We start from the raw sequence: 16,550 nt of genomic DNA on the forward strand, positions 1-16,550 counted from the left end.
AGCACTAACTACCCTGGTCCAGAGGGGCAGTAAAACACATGGAGCACTAACTACCCTGGTCCAGAGGGGCAGTAAAACACATGGAGCACTAACTACCCTGGTCCAGAGGGGCAGTAAAACACATGGAGCACTAACTACCCTGGTCCAGAGGGGCAGTAAAACACATGGAGCACTAACTACCCTGGTCCAGAGGGGCAGTAAAACACATGGAGCACTAACTACCCTGGTCCAGAGGTGCAGTAAAACACATGGAGCACTAACTACCCTGGTCCAGAGGGGCAGTAAAACACATGGAGCACTAACTACCCTTGCCTATAATTAGAGACAAGGATTGATTGAAAATATGATTCATGGAAACCGAAAGCTGCCTGTAATTTTAGTTTCCCCTGGCCTGGAAGCCTCTCCGGGAGTACCACAATGGAGCTCTGCAGGGGCAGGGCGAGGCCACGGGGCTGGGGGAGACAGTCTGGGGGAGGGGGCAGTCCTCCATGATCTCACCCCCAGCCTGGAGACTCCTGAGGGCTTTCCATCTACCCAGCAGACCTCACAGGGTTAACCCAGGCCGGTCCACAAGATGCTGTGTGGTCTGATCTCCGGACCTCAGGGAGCAGGAGGGTCACGGCTGAACACTGGGGGAGGGACAGAGCTGGGGAGACACTGGGGAGGGACAGAGCTGGGGAGACACTGGGGAGGGACAGAGCAGGGGAGACACTGGGGGAGGGACAGAGCTGGGGAGACACTGGGGGAGGGACAGAGCTGGGGAGACACTGGGGGAGGGACAGAGCTGGGGAGACACTGGGGGAGGTACAGAGCTGGGGAGACACTGCGAGAGTGTCTCAGCCGTACTAACCCAGCCAGACATGACGTGTGGGGCCAGCAGGAGGAGGAAGCTCAGACAGTGCTGCGGGGCAGAGCGTGAGAAAGCAGCATGTGGGGGAGATCAGACCGCTGAAAGTCACAGGTACGAGCGAGAGTTGTGGGCAGAAATCGCTGACGGAAGCGCCGTCCAAGTTCACCACAGAAACCCGTCGTACAGTTTACACATATCCTGTCAGGCTCCAGCACCGGAGAGAGACAGAAAGAACGAGAGCGAAAGGGTTAGGGTTGGTGTATTGTTACCCTTAAGAGACTGAACACCCTCCTGGCACACACAGTTGAAGAGCGTTAAAAAGGATCTGAACCTGCAATGTCTTGATTTGCAGTCAGGTGTGAGCCAAACTGATCCTCATAATGTATGTCTCAGGACAGGGTTTATATGCCGTAAAAAGGCTGTGATTACTTCTGTTCCACGAACATGACCCTCTAACCAGAACTACCAACCTCTACAAGCCCATCTCCCCAGGAGGGAGGGGGACTCCCCAGGAGGGAGGGGGCTGGCTCTAACCTCCAGAGAGACAGGATGAGGAGGTGCCTGGACACAGCTCGGACCCCCCCCACACCCCCTCCATCTCCAGGCCCTTAGCAACAGCCTTAGACAGCTATTCACCTGTTGCTAAGAGGGAGATACTCTCTGCCAAGCCCTCTCACATCCTAGCAACATCAACAAGGAACTGAAGCAGAAATAGAACTACACAAAGAAAACTACAATTACAATCAAACAATTCAGGTTTTCAAACCTGTCCATCAAGCGCTCCTCCTTTTCTAAGTGGTGGGAGGGACAGTTTCAGATAAGAACTCAAATGTTTTTATAAGAGACCCGACCTGTATTGGATCCCATGCTAAGTGAAAGCAGCTGTGCTGTAGGAGAGATGACAGGCCTTACCTGTGGCCATCCAGATCCTCACAACAGAAAGAAGCTGGTGAACAAAGAGCTCTTCTTCTCTACTGTCTGAGGAGCTGACGAATAGGCAACAGTGAGATAGAGAGAGAGAGAGAGGGAGAGGGAGAGAGATAGGAGAGAGAGAGAGATAGGAGAGAGAGAGGGAGAGAGAGAAAACGAGCAAGCCTGTAAGAGGAAGCAAGGAGAGGTGGTAACCTCGACAACATCTGTACTTGGCAGCCAATGGCCTGAAGTCTCCTATTCAGCAGGGGCCTTGCCTGGCTCCTGACAGCTCACCCCGGAAGAAGGAAGCTTTGTTAACTGCTGAGCTTTAAACAACGGCAGGAGAAGAAAAACACTGACAATTAGAGGTCACACTGCCAATTACTCGTTCAACCAAGTAAGACCCAGTGTCTTGTTAGTGAGATAATAGCAGATGTTAGGCAATCAGCCTACAATGCTAAGACGGCAGAAGCTATTGGATTGAGCATCTCTCCTTCTGTTGTGATTCTCTGAAGCTGTGGACAGCCTGGGTCACCAGCCTACTGCAGGAGCCCTGAGCTGGGGGCTGAGGCAGGGCAGGGCCAGTGAGAGGGCTGAGGCAGGGCCAGTGAGAGGGCTGAGGCAGGGCTAGTGAGAGGGCTGAGGCAGGGCTAGTGAGAGGGCTGAGGCAGGGCTAGTGAGAGGGTTGAGGCAGCGCTAGTGAGAGGGCTGAGGCAGCGCTAGTGAGAGGGCTGAGGCAGCGCTAGTGAGAGGGCTGAGTCAGGGCTAGTGAGAGGGCTGAGGCAGGGCTAGTGAGAGGGTTGAGGCAGCGCTAGTGAGAGGGCTGAGGCAGCGCTAGTGAGAGGGCTGAGTCAGGGCTAGTGAGAGGGCTGAGGCAGGGCCAGTGAGAGGCCTGAGGCAGGGCCAGTGAGAGGGCTGAGGCAGGGCCAGTGAGAGGGCTGAGGCAGGGCAGGGCTAGTGAGAGGGCTGAGGCAGGGCAGGGCTAGTGAGAGGGCTGAGGCAGGGCAGGGCTAGTGAGAGGGCTGAGGCAGGGCTAGTGAGAGGGCTGAGGCAGGGCTAGTGAGAGGGCTGAGGCAGGGCTAGTGAGAGGGCTGAGGCAGGGCTATTGAGAGGGCTGAGGCAGGGCTAGTGAGAGGGCTGAGGCAGGGCTAGTGAAAGGGCTGAGGCAGGGCTAGTGAGAGGGCTGAGGCAGGGCTAGTGAGAGGGCTGAGGCAGGGCTAGTGAGAGGGCTGAGGCAGGGCTAGTGAGAGGGCTGAGGCAGGGCTAGTGAGAGGACTGAGGCAGGGCTAGTGAGAGGGCTGAGGCAGGGCTAGTGAGAGGGTTGATGAATGGAGACAAGAGGCCCTAACACAGACATCAGACAACAATGGGCTCTGTTAAGGCTGAAAGCCCAGGCAGCAGAGCAGAGCTGGCACCTCGTGATCAAGCTCTGGGTGTTCCCTGCAGCTGCTGATGAGGGGAGGGAGGACGAGAGGGAGGGGGGAGGGAGGAGGAGAGGGGAGGGAGGAGGAGAGGGGAGGGAGGAGGAGGGAGGAGGGAGGAGAGGGGGGGGGAGGAGGAGAGGGGAGGGAGGAGGAGAGGAGGGGGAGGGGAGGGAGGGAGGAGGAGAGGAGGGGGAGGGGAGGGAGGAGGAGAGAGGGGGAGGGGAGGGAGGAGAGGAGGGGGTGGGGAGGGAGGAGAGGAGGGGGTGGGGAGGGAGGAAAGGGGAGGGAGGAGAGGGGAGGGAGAGATATATAAATAAATAAGGTAATCAGTTGAAGCTTTGACCTTACACATAAAGATCCCCTAACCAGATCACACACAGCGTCCCTGGGCACAGGAATGGAGGACTAACTTATGTTTTGTTTAAACATGACACTGACACCAACTGTTGTGCCTGTTTAAAAATAAACATAGAGGTGTGTGTGTGTGTGAATTTGTGTGTGAGTGAGTGAGTGTATGTGTGAGTGTGTGTGTGTGTGACTGTGTGTGTGTGTGTGTGTGTGTGTGTGTGTGTGTGTGTGAGAGTGTGTGTGTGTGTGTGTGTGTGTGTGAGTGTGTGTGTGTGTGTGTGCTCCAGGCTGGGCCCCGGTGTTAGGGACATGTCTATCTGCTTGGCCTACTTTCACTCTGTGGATCTCTGCCACACCCAGGCACAGACCTGCTGCTTCCACAGCCCCGACCCCAACACACATACGGGGACACAGAGATGACGGGAGAGGAGAGGAGGAGGAGAGAGTGAGAGCAGGACAAACACACGCTCTGTTTGTGTTCTCTGAGAACGAGTCCTGACTACAGGGTGTAATCTGAGCTCGACACCAGAGACAGCCCAGAGAACAAGCCTCACCAGACCACATCACCATCAAGATAGGGTTTCATCCAGACACAGAGGGAGGGACAGAGAAGGAGAGGGAGAGAAGGAGGGTGTGAGCTGGGAAAAGCAGAGAGAGCCCTCAGGCATGTGTGCCCCCAGGTCCTGGTGCCGGCAGAACAAGCAGCAGGTCCACTAAGAGGGCTGACAACACCTCCCATCTGATCACTTCAGCAGAGCTTCACAGGTGGCTTGCCCTCTGTTCAGTCCACACGGGAATACACCCACGCCTGCCTCCTCAGCCACCCTGAGAACAGCAGGGAAGGGGACACATGGAAACCTCCCCTCCCCGGAGGATCATCTCCTATGCTGAAGTCTACAGGGGCACACACGGTTGACTAGCAATAGACTTCCTGTCTAGGGACTGGCTGGATGACTGTCTGGGTTAACTGGCTGACTGGTTGGTTGCCTGGCTGGCTAGCTGGCTGGCTAGCTGACTGGCTGCTGTATTCTCTTAGTTGTAACACAAGCTTGTCTCTCCTGCCCTGAACTTCACAGCCTCCTCCTTTGATCCTGTCCTCCCCCTCCCCCTCTCTCCCTCTCCTGCCCTGGCTGTAGGGCTGGGGGTTTGTGCCCTGGCTGTAGGGCTGGGGGTTTGTGCCCTGGCTGTAGGGCTGGGGGTTTGTGCCTGGTATTGTGTGCTGGTGAATGGGGAGGGCACTAAACTGTACTGTCTTCCAGCCACCTCACCCCAGCAGCAGGCTGTCTTCCAGCCACCTCACCCCAGCAGCAGGCTGTCTTCCAGCCACCTTACCCCAGCAGCAGGCTGTCTTCCAGCCACCTCACCCCAGCAGCAGGGGCACTTGGATCCACTTCTTCAGCCGACAGGGAAAGACCCGCACTTAACCCTCATTTTTCACAAAGATGAACTTTCACCAAACTCAAGTTTCATCTCCTGTTTGTTATACCCTCAACACCCCTTCTTCCGTCTGAACCAAACAGTACTCACACTTCCACAGAGCGGCAGCTGTGTTGATTAGATGAGCAGAGAGGAGGCTGCTGGTGAGCCCAGACACAGAGCTGCACACCAGCCTTGTCCCAGCGGTCGCCTCAGACTAATCCACACACGACACCGTCCTGACAAAAACATGGCTGCTGACGCTCTGGTAAAGTGAACAGCTCCGGGACTCTGAAACCAAGAAACCCAAACTGTGCTCTCTCCCTCGTCAGGTCTCCCTGCAACATGCTCCAACACAGTTCCATCTGTGCTTGTGGAAAACACCGGAAATCCCCCCCTCTCCCCTCACTCTCTCCCCTCCCCTCTCTCCTCTCCCCTCCCCTCTCTCCCCTCCCACACCCTCTCCCCTCTCTCTGCTCTCCCCTCCCACACCCTCTCTCTACTCTCCCCTCCCACACCCTCTCTCTGCTCTCCCCTCCCACACCCTCTCCCCTCTCTCTGCTCTCCCCTCCCACACCCTCTCTCTGCTCTCCCCTCCCACACCCTCTCTCTGCTCTCCCCTCCCACACCCTCTCCCCTCTCTCTGCTCTCCCCTCCCACACCCTCTCTCTGCTCTCCCCTCCCACACCCTCTCTCTGCTCTCCCCTCCCACACCCTCTCCCCTCTCTCTGCTCTCCCCTCCCACACCCTCTCTCTGCTCTCCCCTCCCACACCCTCTCCCCTCTCTCTGCTCTCCCCTCCCACACCCTCTCCCCTCTCTCTGCTCTCCCCCTCCCACACCCTCTCTCTGCTCTCCCCCTCCCACACCCTCTCCCCTCTCTCTGCTCTCCCCTCCCACACCCTCTCCCCTCTCTCTGCTCTCCCCTCCCACACCCTCTCTCTGCTCTCCCCTCCCACACCCTCTCTCTGCTCTCCCCCTCTCTCTGCTCTCCCCTCCCACACCCTCTCCCCTCTCTCTGCTCTCCCCTCCCACACCCTCTCTCTGCTCTCCCCTCCCACACCCTCTCTCTGCTCTCCCCTCCCACACCCTCTCTCTGCTCTCCCCTCCCACACCCTCTCTCTGCTCTCCCCTCCCACACCCTCTCTCTGCTCTCCCCTCCCACACCCTCTCTCTGCTCTCCCCTCTCTCTGCTCTCCCCTCCCACACCCTCTCTCTGCTCTCCCCTCCCACACCCTCTCCCCTCTCTCTACTCTCCTCCCTCATCTCCTCCCTTCCTGACCCCCAGTCATCTCAGCAGAGAGGTATTTATTACAATAATACTCCACATTCTTGTCAAGGTCACCCCCCAGATCTCAGTTGGGGGGAGGGGCAGAAGCAGAACATGATAAGCAACTCTCTCTCCCTTCTCTGTTCCCCCCCTCCTCTCTCGTCCTGGACAAACAACTTCTTGTCTTTATGTCAGTCTGGAGAGAACATGCAACAAACAAGGCCCCGGAACTCTTCTAAGACTTCACAAACACACACACACACACACACAAACACAGACACACACTCACAAGGGTCAAGAGCACGTGTCAAACTCAAGGCCCGCTTAATGGTGTATTGAAATAAGCCTACGCTGCTTTACAGCATGCATTGACCATAAACGACATCTCTCACCATGCATTCCGATTATGTTACGGCAAAGTGACGACATCCCGCCTCTAGAAAGCAGTGTTTGCACATCAGTGTTAAACGCAAAGTTTAACTGGGTGAAGGCGAGCATGGTTTGAATAACAGCATTCCAATGCAGCCGGTTCTACAAACGTACCGCATGCGCATTTTCAGCCAAGGTCCTCGGGCATTCAACCCAAGTTGGTATCGCTCTCGAACTTGGTTAGAGTACTCAGCCAAGCTAGCATGTTTCTGCTTCCCCTGTCGACAATTTGGAGCCAGAAAATGATAGACATTACCTTCACTAGACAAGGTTTTACCAATTGGAAAACGGCAATGTTTATTTTACATAAAGCTCAAAAAGCTATTCTGCGCTCAAATGAAGGGCAACAAATTTCGCTCTCCCGCGCTTACATTAAGTGTGAAAGTCCCTATCTAGCATCACAACAAACCCAGAATACGTCCTAGGTCTGGGCTAATCCCCGAATGTTTATAACGCCTGGCTCCACGCCTGATAACCCTCGGATCGATAAGCAGTCTCAAAAATGGTAGGCCTATCAATATAAAAACAATACGATCCCCTTCCGTAGTCATGAGACCACCAAAACATGTTCACTGCACCCCCAGTCAAAGCAGGCTGCATCCAGCCCTGGATGGAAGGCAGTTTCAATAAAGATGGGAAAGCTACGATATGTTTGTGCTTCAAGGAGAAAAAACGGTATGTATTTTGTGTTATAAGGCGATGTCGGTGGTTAAAGAGTACAATCTCCGTCGGTATTTTGACACCAAACCCCTAGATAAATATGGATAAAAATGTATCCTCCAAGAAAAATAGCAGATTGTCCAAGTATTAAAAGGCAGACTGCAATTGCAGCAGGGTATGCCCTATGTTCACAAAAGCTACTACACTAAAACTCTGTTTTTACATTGTTACTGACGTTACATCTGGCCCTTTGAGGGCAACCATAATGCTGATGTGGCCCTCGGTGAAAATGAGTTTGCCACCCCTGGTCAAGAGGGTTCCATGGAAATAAGCTGCACTGTAGTACCCAAGGTAACCTACTCCAGCAAGGTCATGAATAAGACAACAGTGTATTTAAGGGTGAAACCCTGAAAGGGTTAGGACAGGAGAGGGGGGTGAGGGAGGAAGAGAGGGGGTGAGGGAGATGACAGGGAGGTGAGGGAGAGGGGGTGAGGGAGGAGGAGAGGAAAGGGGGTGAAGGAGAGGAGAGGGGGTGAAGGAGAGGAGAGGTGGTGAGGGAGGAGGTGAGGGAGGAGGAGAGGGGTGAGGGAGGTGAGGGAGGAGGAGAGGGGGTGAGGGAGGGGAAAAGGGGGTAAGGGAGGAGGAGAGGGGGTGAGTGAGAGGAGAGGGAGGTGAGGGAGAGGGGGTGAGGGAGGAGGAGAGGGAGGAGGAGAGGAGAGGTGGGAGTAGGAGGACGAGAAGTTAAGAGAGGAGGAGGGGAGGAGAGAGACGAATAGGGAAGTGGAGAGAGTAGGGAGGGAGGGAGAGAGAGGAGGAAGAATAAGGAGGAGGAGATGGAGGGAGAGAGGGCCCCAGACACCTGGGGTCTCATGTATAAACGTTGCGTACGCACAAAAAGTTTGCATACGCTGGTTTTCACGCACACTTTGTGATGTATAAAGATTTACTTGACGTGAGAATGTGCGGACCGTCCGCAAAGTCTTGTCTGTCTCTAACATGGCAAATTCTAACTGAAAAGTGCCGAAACTCACCAAACATTACAAAATAAGGTTTCCACTATAGTTAATGTCATAAGTCTATGACGTTAACGATTCAAAAACCATAAAAATAAAAGTTTGATCATTAATGTGGATGTTCACATCAAAATGCCAAAACCCAAACGGGAAATGCTAGGCTACAGTTTAATCTGCCACCATTTAGTAACTTCTGTTAAACTTGAGGGTGTCGAACGAACGACAAAATCACTCAGGAAATGCATGTCACGCTAACCCTATAGTTGCCATACTGTTACGATGCGCCACCACTTGTTTCTTAATTTTGAGTTTTACTTTGGACCATTTCCGAAGGAGAAAGGGGAACGTGCTGGCTGTCATGTCTGTGCCAGCTCCCAGGGGACAGGGAGCTTCAGCTATTTAGAACTCTGGATCCATCTTCCTGTTTCCTGTTCTGCTGCAGAGCCTCTGGAGGAAGGCACACCCAGCCCACTGAGACACACACACACACACACCCAGCCCACTGAGACACACACACACACACACCCAGCCCACTGAGACACACACACACACACACCCAGCCCACTGAGACACACACACACACACACACACACAGCCCACTGAGACACACACACACACACACACACACCCCCAGCCCACTGAGACACACACACACACACACCCAGCCCACTGAGACACACACAGGGTGATCCCCTCTCCCCCCTCTGAGATCTGGAGCTCCTGTAGCCTGCTAAGGAGACCCACCTGGGGGAGGGGAGGGTGATCCACTCTCCCCCCTCTCTCTAATCCCTGGCATAGGTGGTGACAAGCTGACTGCTCACTCTAACTTTGCAAATCCTCCCTGTCCATCAGGCTTTACAGGACAGGCCCTCTCTCTGACAGACAGACACATGGGGGGGGGGGGGAGCGAGGATTGTCTATGGTAACTGTCTGATCAGACCACAGAAATGACAGATACAGAAAGCCCCCCCTCCCTAAACCCCACAAAGCCCCTCTGCATGTTGTTCAGCAGTGGGGGACGGTCACCATGGAGACAGAGGGGTAAGAGTCCTAAACTGTCCTCTCACTGCCCAGCCTCCCTGCCTCCCTGCTCTGTATGAGTGAGTAGTGTCACACTGATGACCTTGTTAGTTGAAGCACTTAACCTTCAAAAGCCCAAATAACCAGATACCACATGACCAGCTGGGTGATGGGGAGGGAGATGTGTGTGAGAGAGTGTGTGTTATTAGTGATTATGAGTGTGTATTAGGCCCAAGAATGCCTCTCCACTGTAGCAGGACTAGAGAACAGCCCCCAGCTCCATCCAGGACACAGTGGGGTCCCCCTGCCCAGCTCCATCCAGGACACAGTGGGGTCCCCCTGCCCAGCTCTCTCCAGGACACAGTGGGGTCCCCCTGCCCAGCTCTCTCCAGGACACAGTGGGGTCCCCCTGCCCAGCTCTCTCCAGGACACAGTGGGGTCCCCCACTGCTCTTCTCTGCCTTCTAACAACACACACACACTAACACAGTATAACATGAACACACACACACAGAAACACAGTATAATATGAACATGCTTGGCTCTGGAGGGTCTCTCTCTCCTCTTCCTCCTCCCTTCTCTTCTCCTCCCTCTCCCTGGAACTAGGACAACCTCTGTTTTTCTCCCTCTCGTTCATTCTTTCTTGAGCAGCAAGTAAGAACATTCTCCCTTCCCTCCCGTTACCGGCCGCGGTGGTAACCATAGCTACAACCTTTCAACAGAGCTCTTCCAGTGAGGGGGGGCAGATTCCTCTCCTAGGGGAGGCTGTTTCAACATACACCAATTGCAGAAGAGACAAAACTCACGGAGCTCTACATACAAAAAAGTCAATTATGAAACCGCTTACTTTGGCTAATGAACAGTTCATGCATGGAACACTCAGCTCTCCCCCTCCCCGTGTTCTCTTGCTCTCTCCATCCCTCCATCTCGTTTCCCCCTCTCTCCAAGGTGCATTTAATCATGGCTGCTTTTTCACAATCCCTGATAGTGTCCTTGCGGACGGATCAGAACATGTGATGATGGGCTCCACAGTCTGGGCCCTCCCCCCCTCCCTTCATCTCCCTCCATTTCCTTCCCCCTCCATCTCCCTCCCTCTCCCTCCTTCCCTCTCTCTCTCCCCCTCCCTCCCTCCCCCTCCCTCTCCCACACTGCCTCTCTGCTTCCAGGAAACAGGATTCCTCAGGTCTGTCAGGGGCTTGAAGCAGGGAACATAGGAGGAACATGTTGCAGAGGTCTCCCTCCTGAGGGTCTCCTGTCAGACAGATTAACCTATCAAGCATTGCACCGTCAGTAGGTGAAGTTATGAAAGCTTTATTGCTTGCGGCCGGCCCACAAGGAGATAAAAGCATCTCACTCCATGGTGATACAAAGTTTGTCCGAGAGCATGTTGCGCTAGCTACCTATTTAGACAGAACCACTTTTCACAGACATTGGTTCATCCAACTGTCACCTGGCTATCCTTTCATTGGCTCCCTTGCATAGACCTTGTGCGCATGTGATTAACATATTTTATGGCCCCTCCAGTAAGATAGTGGTCCAGCCTAGGTTTCCTTGTTTACATTAGCCTAGTGTTACCCAGAGTTCACATTTGGGGGTAGGCCTCTCTTTGCACACAAAGAATACTGAACACAGTTTTATTCTTATACATGATAAAAGGTTACATCTTTTAGAGGGCGTGGCAGTGGGAGAGAGGGCGTGGCTGGGGGAGGGGGCGTGGCTGGGGAGAGGGGGCGTGGCCAGGGAGAGGGGGCGTGGCTGGGGGCGTAGCTGGGGGAGAGATGCCCTGCAGCAGCAGCGTGTCAGCAGCAGCGTGTGGTAGCTCAGGGTCACGTCTGGTCAGGGTCCTTCACAGTGTGGGAGCAAACATAGGTCCAAGTTACAGGAGGCTAGACTTGCTCCATATTAGGGACTCTCTTACAGACTCACTACATACCCTTGTATACCCTCCATACCCTTACAAAGCCCTGTAAAGCCTTCTACGTGACTTGCTCTCTGGGTAGCAGGTGTGTGCTCAGTCCCCAAGCAGGCGTGAAGAGAGACAGAGAGGTTAGAGGAGAGCTGGCTAGCTAACGGGCCTCATTCCTCAGGTTGAACACAGCTGACCCCCCCCTTCCCCCCGTGGTGGGTGAGAATGTTCTGGAACATGCAGGGGAGTGTGACGAGCATGTGACGGGGGAGGGGAGACCCCCAAAGGCAGCCCAGCACATGTGTGAGCTAAGGGGCGAGGGTGTCGGAGCTGTCTGGGAAGAACAGAGACGCCAGGAGAGCAGCTTCAGCCTGCAGCTTCAGCCTGACCACAGGATCAAGTCAACATGACTGTGCTGGACGTTCACCAACACAGAGGTCAAGCCTGTGGAGGTGTGGAGCACAGCAGCACCTGGGCCTGCCCCGACCAGGCTCCCCTGACCAGACACAACCCGTACACAGGCCTCTAGGATGACTCACCCTGATGGGAGGAGGAGGGGGGGGGGGGCGGGGAGAGAGAGAAGAGCGAGAGGAGGAGGAGGAGGGCAGCAAACAGAAAACCAGAGAAAGGGGAGGAAGCAGTGAGCCATCCTGCTCTCATAACGACGCCCCTGCCCACCCCCTCTGCAGCCCCCACACCCCTCCCCAGCCTGTGGAACCCCGCTGACAGCCAGGAGTCCTGGAGGAACATCCTGGCTGGGAGGGGATGTGATGTGAGGAACGGCTCCAACACTTCTTACCTGAAACTGAGGGCTCCCATTTCAATTCCACACCTTCTGACACATGTTCACAGTCACACACACACACATCTGGTATCAGAAGGCTCCTTCACAAGCCGGCGTAGTTAACATGACAAGTAGCTGCTATTTACCATGCAGACACTTACTGCTGATAGCAAACAAGAGGCAGAGTAGACATCTGTCCCCATGTCTGCAGAGAAGATGAATGAAGGAGTCATGTTAACCAACACCTTCTGGGAGGGAGGGAGGGAGCTGGCACAGACACACTGGGAATATATCTTGCTTCTGGAACCAGCCAGCCTTACACCAGATCTTACACCAGACCCTGGACTGGCCAGATCTTACACCAGACCCTGGACTAGCCAGATTTTACACAAGACCCTGGACTAGCCAGGGGCAAGTTGCATGAACTTAGTTTAAGACTAGTCTTAACCTTAGACTGTCTTAAATTGTCAGGTAAGACTAATTAAGCCTGTCTGTTGCAGAAATAGTAAGACTGACTTAATTTGAGGTAGAAAAGTTATCCACCTCTCCCCCTGGCTAAACCTTGCGGTAAGGGCTGAGTTACTATGCCAACGATCTGTTAGTAGGCTACGTCATTATCTTAGCATCATATATTACGAAATGAATTAAGTTTGTTAATTGTCACTGCAGAAAATGTTGACTGGGTTCTGCTTTTCCGCTAAATGTCATTTTATTTAACGAGAGTAGATGACAACATAACTCACTTTATTGACACTAGCGCCAGCCATCTGCGTTGGAGTTGTTCATAAATGGAAGTAGCATTGGGGTTAAATTAAGAAGCTAAGAAAACGCAAACACTATTTGTTAATAAGACAACTTTTTCAATATTGTATTCCTCCAACAGATATAGGTTTTCATCAGGTTAAAATGCATCTTCAAACAGGCAATGTAAGTCAGTTTTACGTTAGTCACTGATAGTAAAGCTTTATGCAATGCAACAGGTAAATCGAAGTGTCTATGGTGAGTCAGACTTCAAGTTGCATTAACTGGCCCCAGATCTTACACCAGAGCCTGGACTAGCCTCTGGAATGCAGCATCATCAAACCTTGTATCAGAGCTCCTCCAAGTGAGTGAGCTGAGCTTGCTACTACAGGGTACAGAGGACAGGTGATGTCAACACTATGCAGCAGTATGAGATGGCTGAACCCTGCAGTCATGTCAGACAGGTGAGCTACATGTAGGGCCCCTTGGAAAACCTCACCAAAATGGCACGCTCTTGAATCATTTATAGCTTGTGCATTTTTAACTGCTGATATAAAATAGAGATGACTCACTTGTTTTCCCTCTCTCCCTGTTCCCCCCCCTTCCCCCCCCCTCCTCTCTGAACAGGGGTGCACAGTAAACACCTAGGACAGGACGTTCTCAGTTGGAGTCAAATTAGATTAGGAGAGGAACATGAAAGCCTGTCAGCTCTCAACACAAAAGAAGGTTTAACTTTCTTCTTGTCCGTCTCTCCTCCCCTCGTACCTCTTTCCGTGTCCAGTTCTATCTGCCGTGGTTGTTGACTGTGTTTGAGCAGCACAGAAACACACACTTGGTGAGTTATGAGGTCAGTGTGTGGGAGCAGGACATCATGCGCTCAGGGAAGACACGAGAGCAGAGCAGCTAAGCTAGCAACCGTCAGCATCATGAGGAAGGAATCTTCTGGAAGGTGACGTACCTTCTCTGACCAGCTGCTGCTGACTCGTGACATCAGCTGTTAAAGGCAGGGGAGGTCCGATGAACCTAGCGATGTTAACTTGAGTTTGAAAGGATTCAAACCAAAATATCCCACCCCTCCCTTCAAAACCACTCCTCCAAAATTTACAAATGAACACCTGACAACTGCAGGGATGCCTGTAATTAGACAGACAAGTAGCCCGTCCAATCATTGCTTTCGGTCCGAATGCCATCCAATCATTAGTGCTGGTCTGACCTTGATGATTGGTCGTGTTTTTCCCCCACAGATATTGGACTGATTTCATTTTACTGTCAGATCTTTAGATGTATTGGTTGCTGTCAGGATGTGAAGTTTATTTCAGCAAAAATGACAAAAAGTGCTTCTCAACAACATGACCTACCCTACATGCAGACTGCTGTGAGGCGCTGAGGGCTGACATGCAGACTGCTGTGAGGCGCTGAGGGCTGCCATGCAGACTGCTGTGAGGTGCTGAGGCCACCATGCAGACTGCTGTGAGGTGCTGAGGGCTGCCATGCAGACTGCTGTGAGGCGCTGAGGGCTGCCATGCAGACTGCTGTGAGGCGCTGAGGGCTGCCATGCAGACTGCTGTGAGGCGCTGAGGGCTGCCATGCAGACAGTCATCATCAATCTGCCTGCTGCTGTTCCCTCCCAACATGACATCCTGTAATACCACATCTTACTCAAGACTCTTTCTCAAACCTCAAAAGAGCTCAGGAAAGGGCAATAAAACTGAACACACACCACACAGCCGTCAAATCCCAGTTTGTTTCCTGCTTAAGTGGTCCGAACAGCCGTTGGCTAACAGCGAAGGCTGGGGACACTTTCTTCCTGTCTTTCTACTCAGTTAAACTGAGAGAGGAGGGTCTCAGGGAGTCAGGTGGCTGAGCGGTTAGGGAATTGGGCTAGTATTCTGAGGGTTGCTGGTTCGATTCCGGCCGTGCAAAATTATGATGTGTCCTTGGGCGAGGCACTTCACCCTACTTGCCTTGGGGATTGTCCCTGTACTTACTGTAAGTCGCTCTGGATAAGAGCGTCTGCCGAATGACTAAATGTAAATGTCTCCTGGCAGCCTGCAGCAGCAGGGAGCAGTAGGGAGCAGCAGGGAGCAGTAAGGAGCAGTAGGGAGCAGCAGGGAGCAGTAGGGAGCAGCAGGGAGCAGTAGGGAGCAGCAGGGAGCAGTAGGGAGCAGTAAGGAGCAGTAGGGAGCAGCAGGGAGCAGTAGGGAGCAGCAGGGAGCAGTAGGGAGCAGTAAGGAGCAGTAGAGAGCAGTAGGGAGTAGTAGGGAGCAGCAGGGAGCAGTAGGGAGCAGTAGGGAGCAGCAGGGAGCAGTAAGGAGCAGTAGGGAGCAGTAGGGAGTAGTAAGGAGCAGCAGGGAGCAGTAGGGAGCAGTAGGGAGCAGTAGGGAGCAGAGGGGAGCAGTAAGGAGCAGTAGGGAGCAGCAGGGAGCAGTAGGGAGCAGTAGGGAGCGGTGGGGAGCAGCAGGGAGTGGTGGGGAGCAGTATGGAGCAGCAGGGAGCGGTGGGGAGCAGTAGGGAGCAGAGGGGAGCAGCAGGGAGCAGCAGGGAGCAGTATGGAGCAGTAGGGAGCGGTGGGGAGCAGCAGGGAGCAGTATGGAGCAGTAAGGAGCAGTATGGAGCAGTAAGGAGCAGTAGGGAGCAGTAGGGAGCAGTAGGGAGCGGTGGGGAGCAGCAGGGAGCGGTGGGGAGCAGTAGGGAGCAGTATGGAGCAGCAGGGAGCGGTGGGGAGCAGCAGGGAGCGGTATGGAGCAGTAAGGAGCAGCAGGGAGCGGTAGGTCACTAACTCTCCCACCAGCCACTCCTACGTGTTGTCAGAGAGCTGATCTCAGGTCAGATACCAGAGGTCTGACAACAAGCACCTGCATGAGGGAGTCTTCCCCTGACCCTCCCTAGCCCGTGTGTGTGCGTGTGTGTGTAAACCTGCCTGACAGTAGTTTAGGCTTGTCCAAGATTACACTCAGGAACAGAGGGACACAAGAGGTCCACAAATCAACTCCCTCAGCCTCCACGCACACACACGCACGCACACACACACACCTCTACAAACACACACACCATCTCTCTCACAAGCATGTTCAAACGTCTCAGACATTTATACCACCAAGCTAAAGCCTCTCTCCCCCCTCCACCACACACAGTAGATAAGAAGAGCATATCTCTCTCTCAGTCAGTCAGCCAACCATTACAGCTTTCCTCTGCCGGCTTCAAGTCTCTCCAGTCCTCCCCCCTCTCCTCCCCTCTCTTGCTGCTCACGCAGAGGAGAAATGAGGCGCGCTGGAAATCTGCTGCGCTGACAATGGAGGACAGCTGCTGTGACTGAACAAGGGCTTTCAGGGGCTGAATTAGCAGGGCGAGCGAGTCTCTCTAGCTCCTACCCACTCTCTCTCTCTAGCTCCTACCCTCTCTCTCTCTCTAGCGCCTACCCTCTCTCTCTCTCTAGCGCCTACCCTCTCTCTCTCTCTAGCTCCTACCCTCTCTCTCTCTCTAGCTCCTACCCCCTCTCTCTCTCTAGCTCCTACCCTCTCTCTCTCTCTAGCTCCTACCCTCTCTCTCTCTCTAGCTCCTACCCTCTCTCTCTCTCTAGCTCCTACTCTCTCTCTCTCTCTCTCTCTCTCTCTAGCTCCTACCCCCTCTCTCTCTCTAGCTCCTACCCTCTCTCTCTCTCTAGCTCCTACCCTCTCTCTCTAGATCCTACCCTCTCTCTCTAGCTCCTACCCCCTCTCTCTCTCTAGCTCCTACCCTCTCTCTCTAGATCCTCTCCTCTCTCCCCCATCTCGTTTCCCC

At 53.8% G+C, this 16,550-nt stretch overlaps 1 protein-coding gene across 5 annotated transcripts in view; it reads right to left on the reverse strand.

Moving 5' to 3' along the window:
* Positions 1–16,550, reverse strand: part of znf609a (zinc finger protein 609a) — an 86,643-nt gene that overhangs the window by 32,440 nt on the left and 37,653 nt on the right. Inside the window, exon 1 of one of the 5 annotated variants that reach the window (XM_047033189.1) lies at positions 5,062–5,388. The exons of 3 other annotated variants lie outside the window; for them this stretch is intronic. The gene's annotated coding sequence lies outside the window, so the exon portion shown is untranslated. Of the gene's footprint in view, positions 1–1,762; positions 2,342–5,061; positions 5,389–16,550 lie in introns of those variants that run through there. One more of the 5 variants, XM_047033190.1, reaches the window with a different exon arrangement.

The sequence above is a fragment of the Hypomesus transpacificus genome, chromosome 14, assembly GCF_021917145.1.
Source record: "Hypomesus transpacificus isolate Combined female chromosome 14, fHypTra1, whole genome shotgun sequence".
In the NCBI taxonomy this organism is placed as follows: Eukaryota; Metazoa; Chordata; class Actinopteri; order Osmeriformes; family Osmeridae; genus Hypomesus; species Hypomesus transpacificus.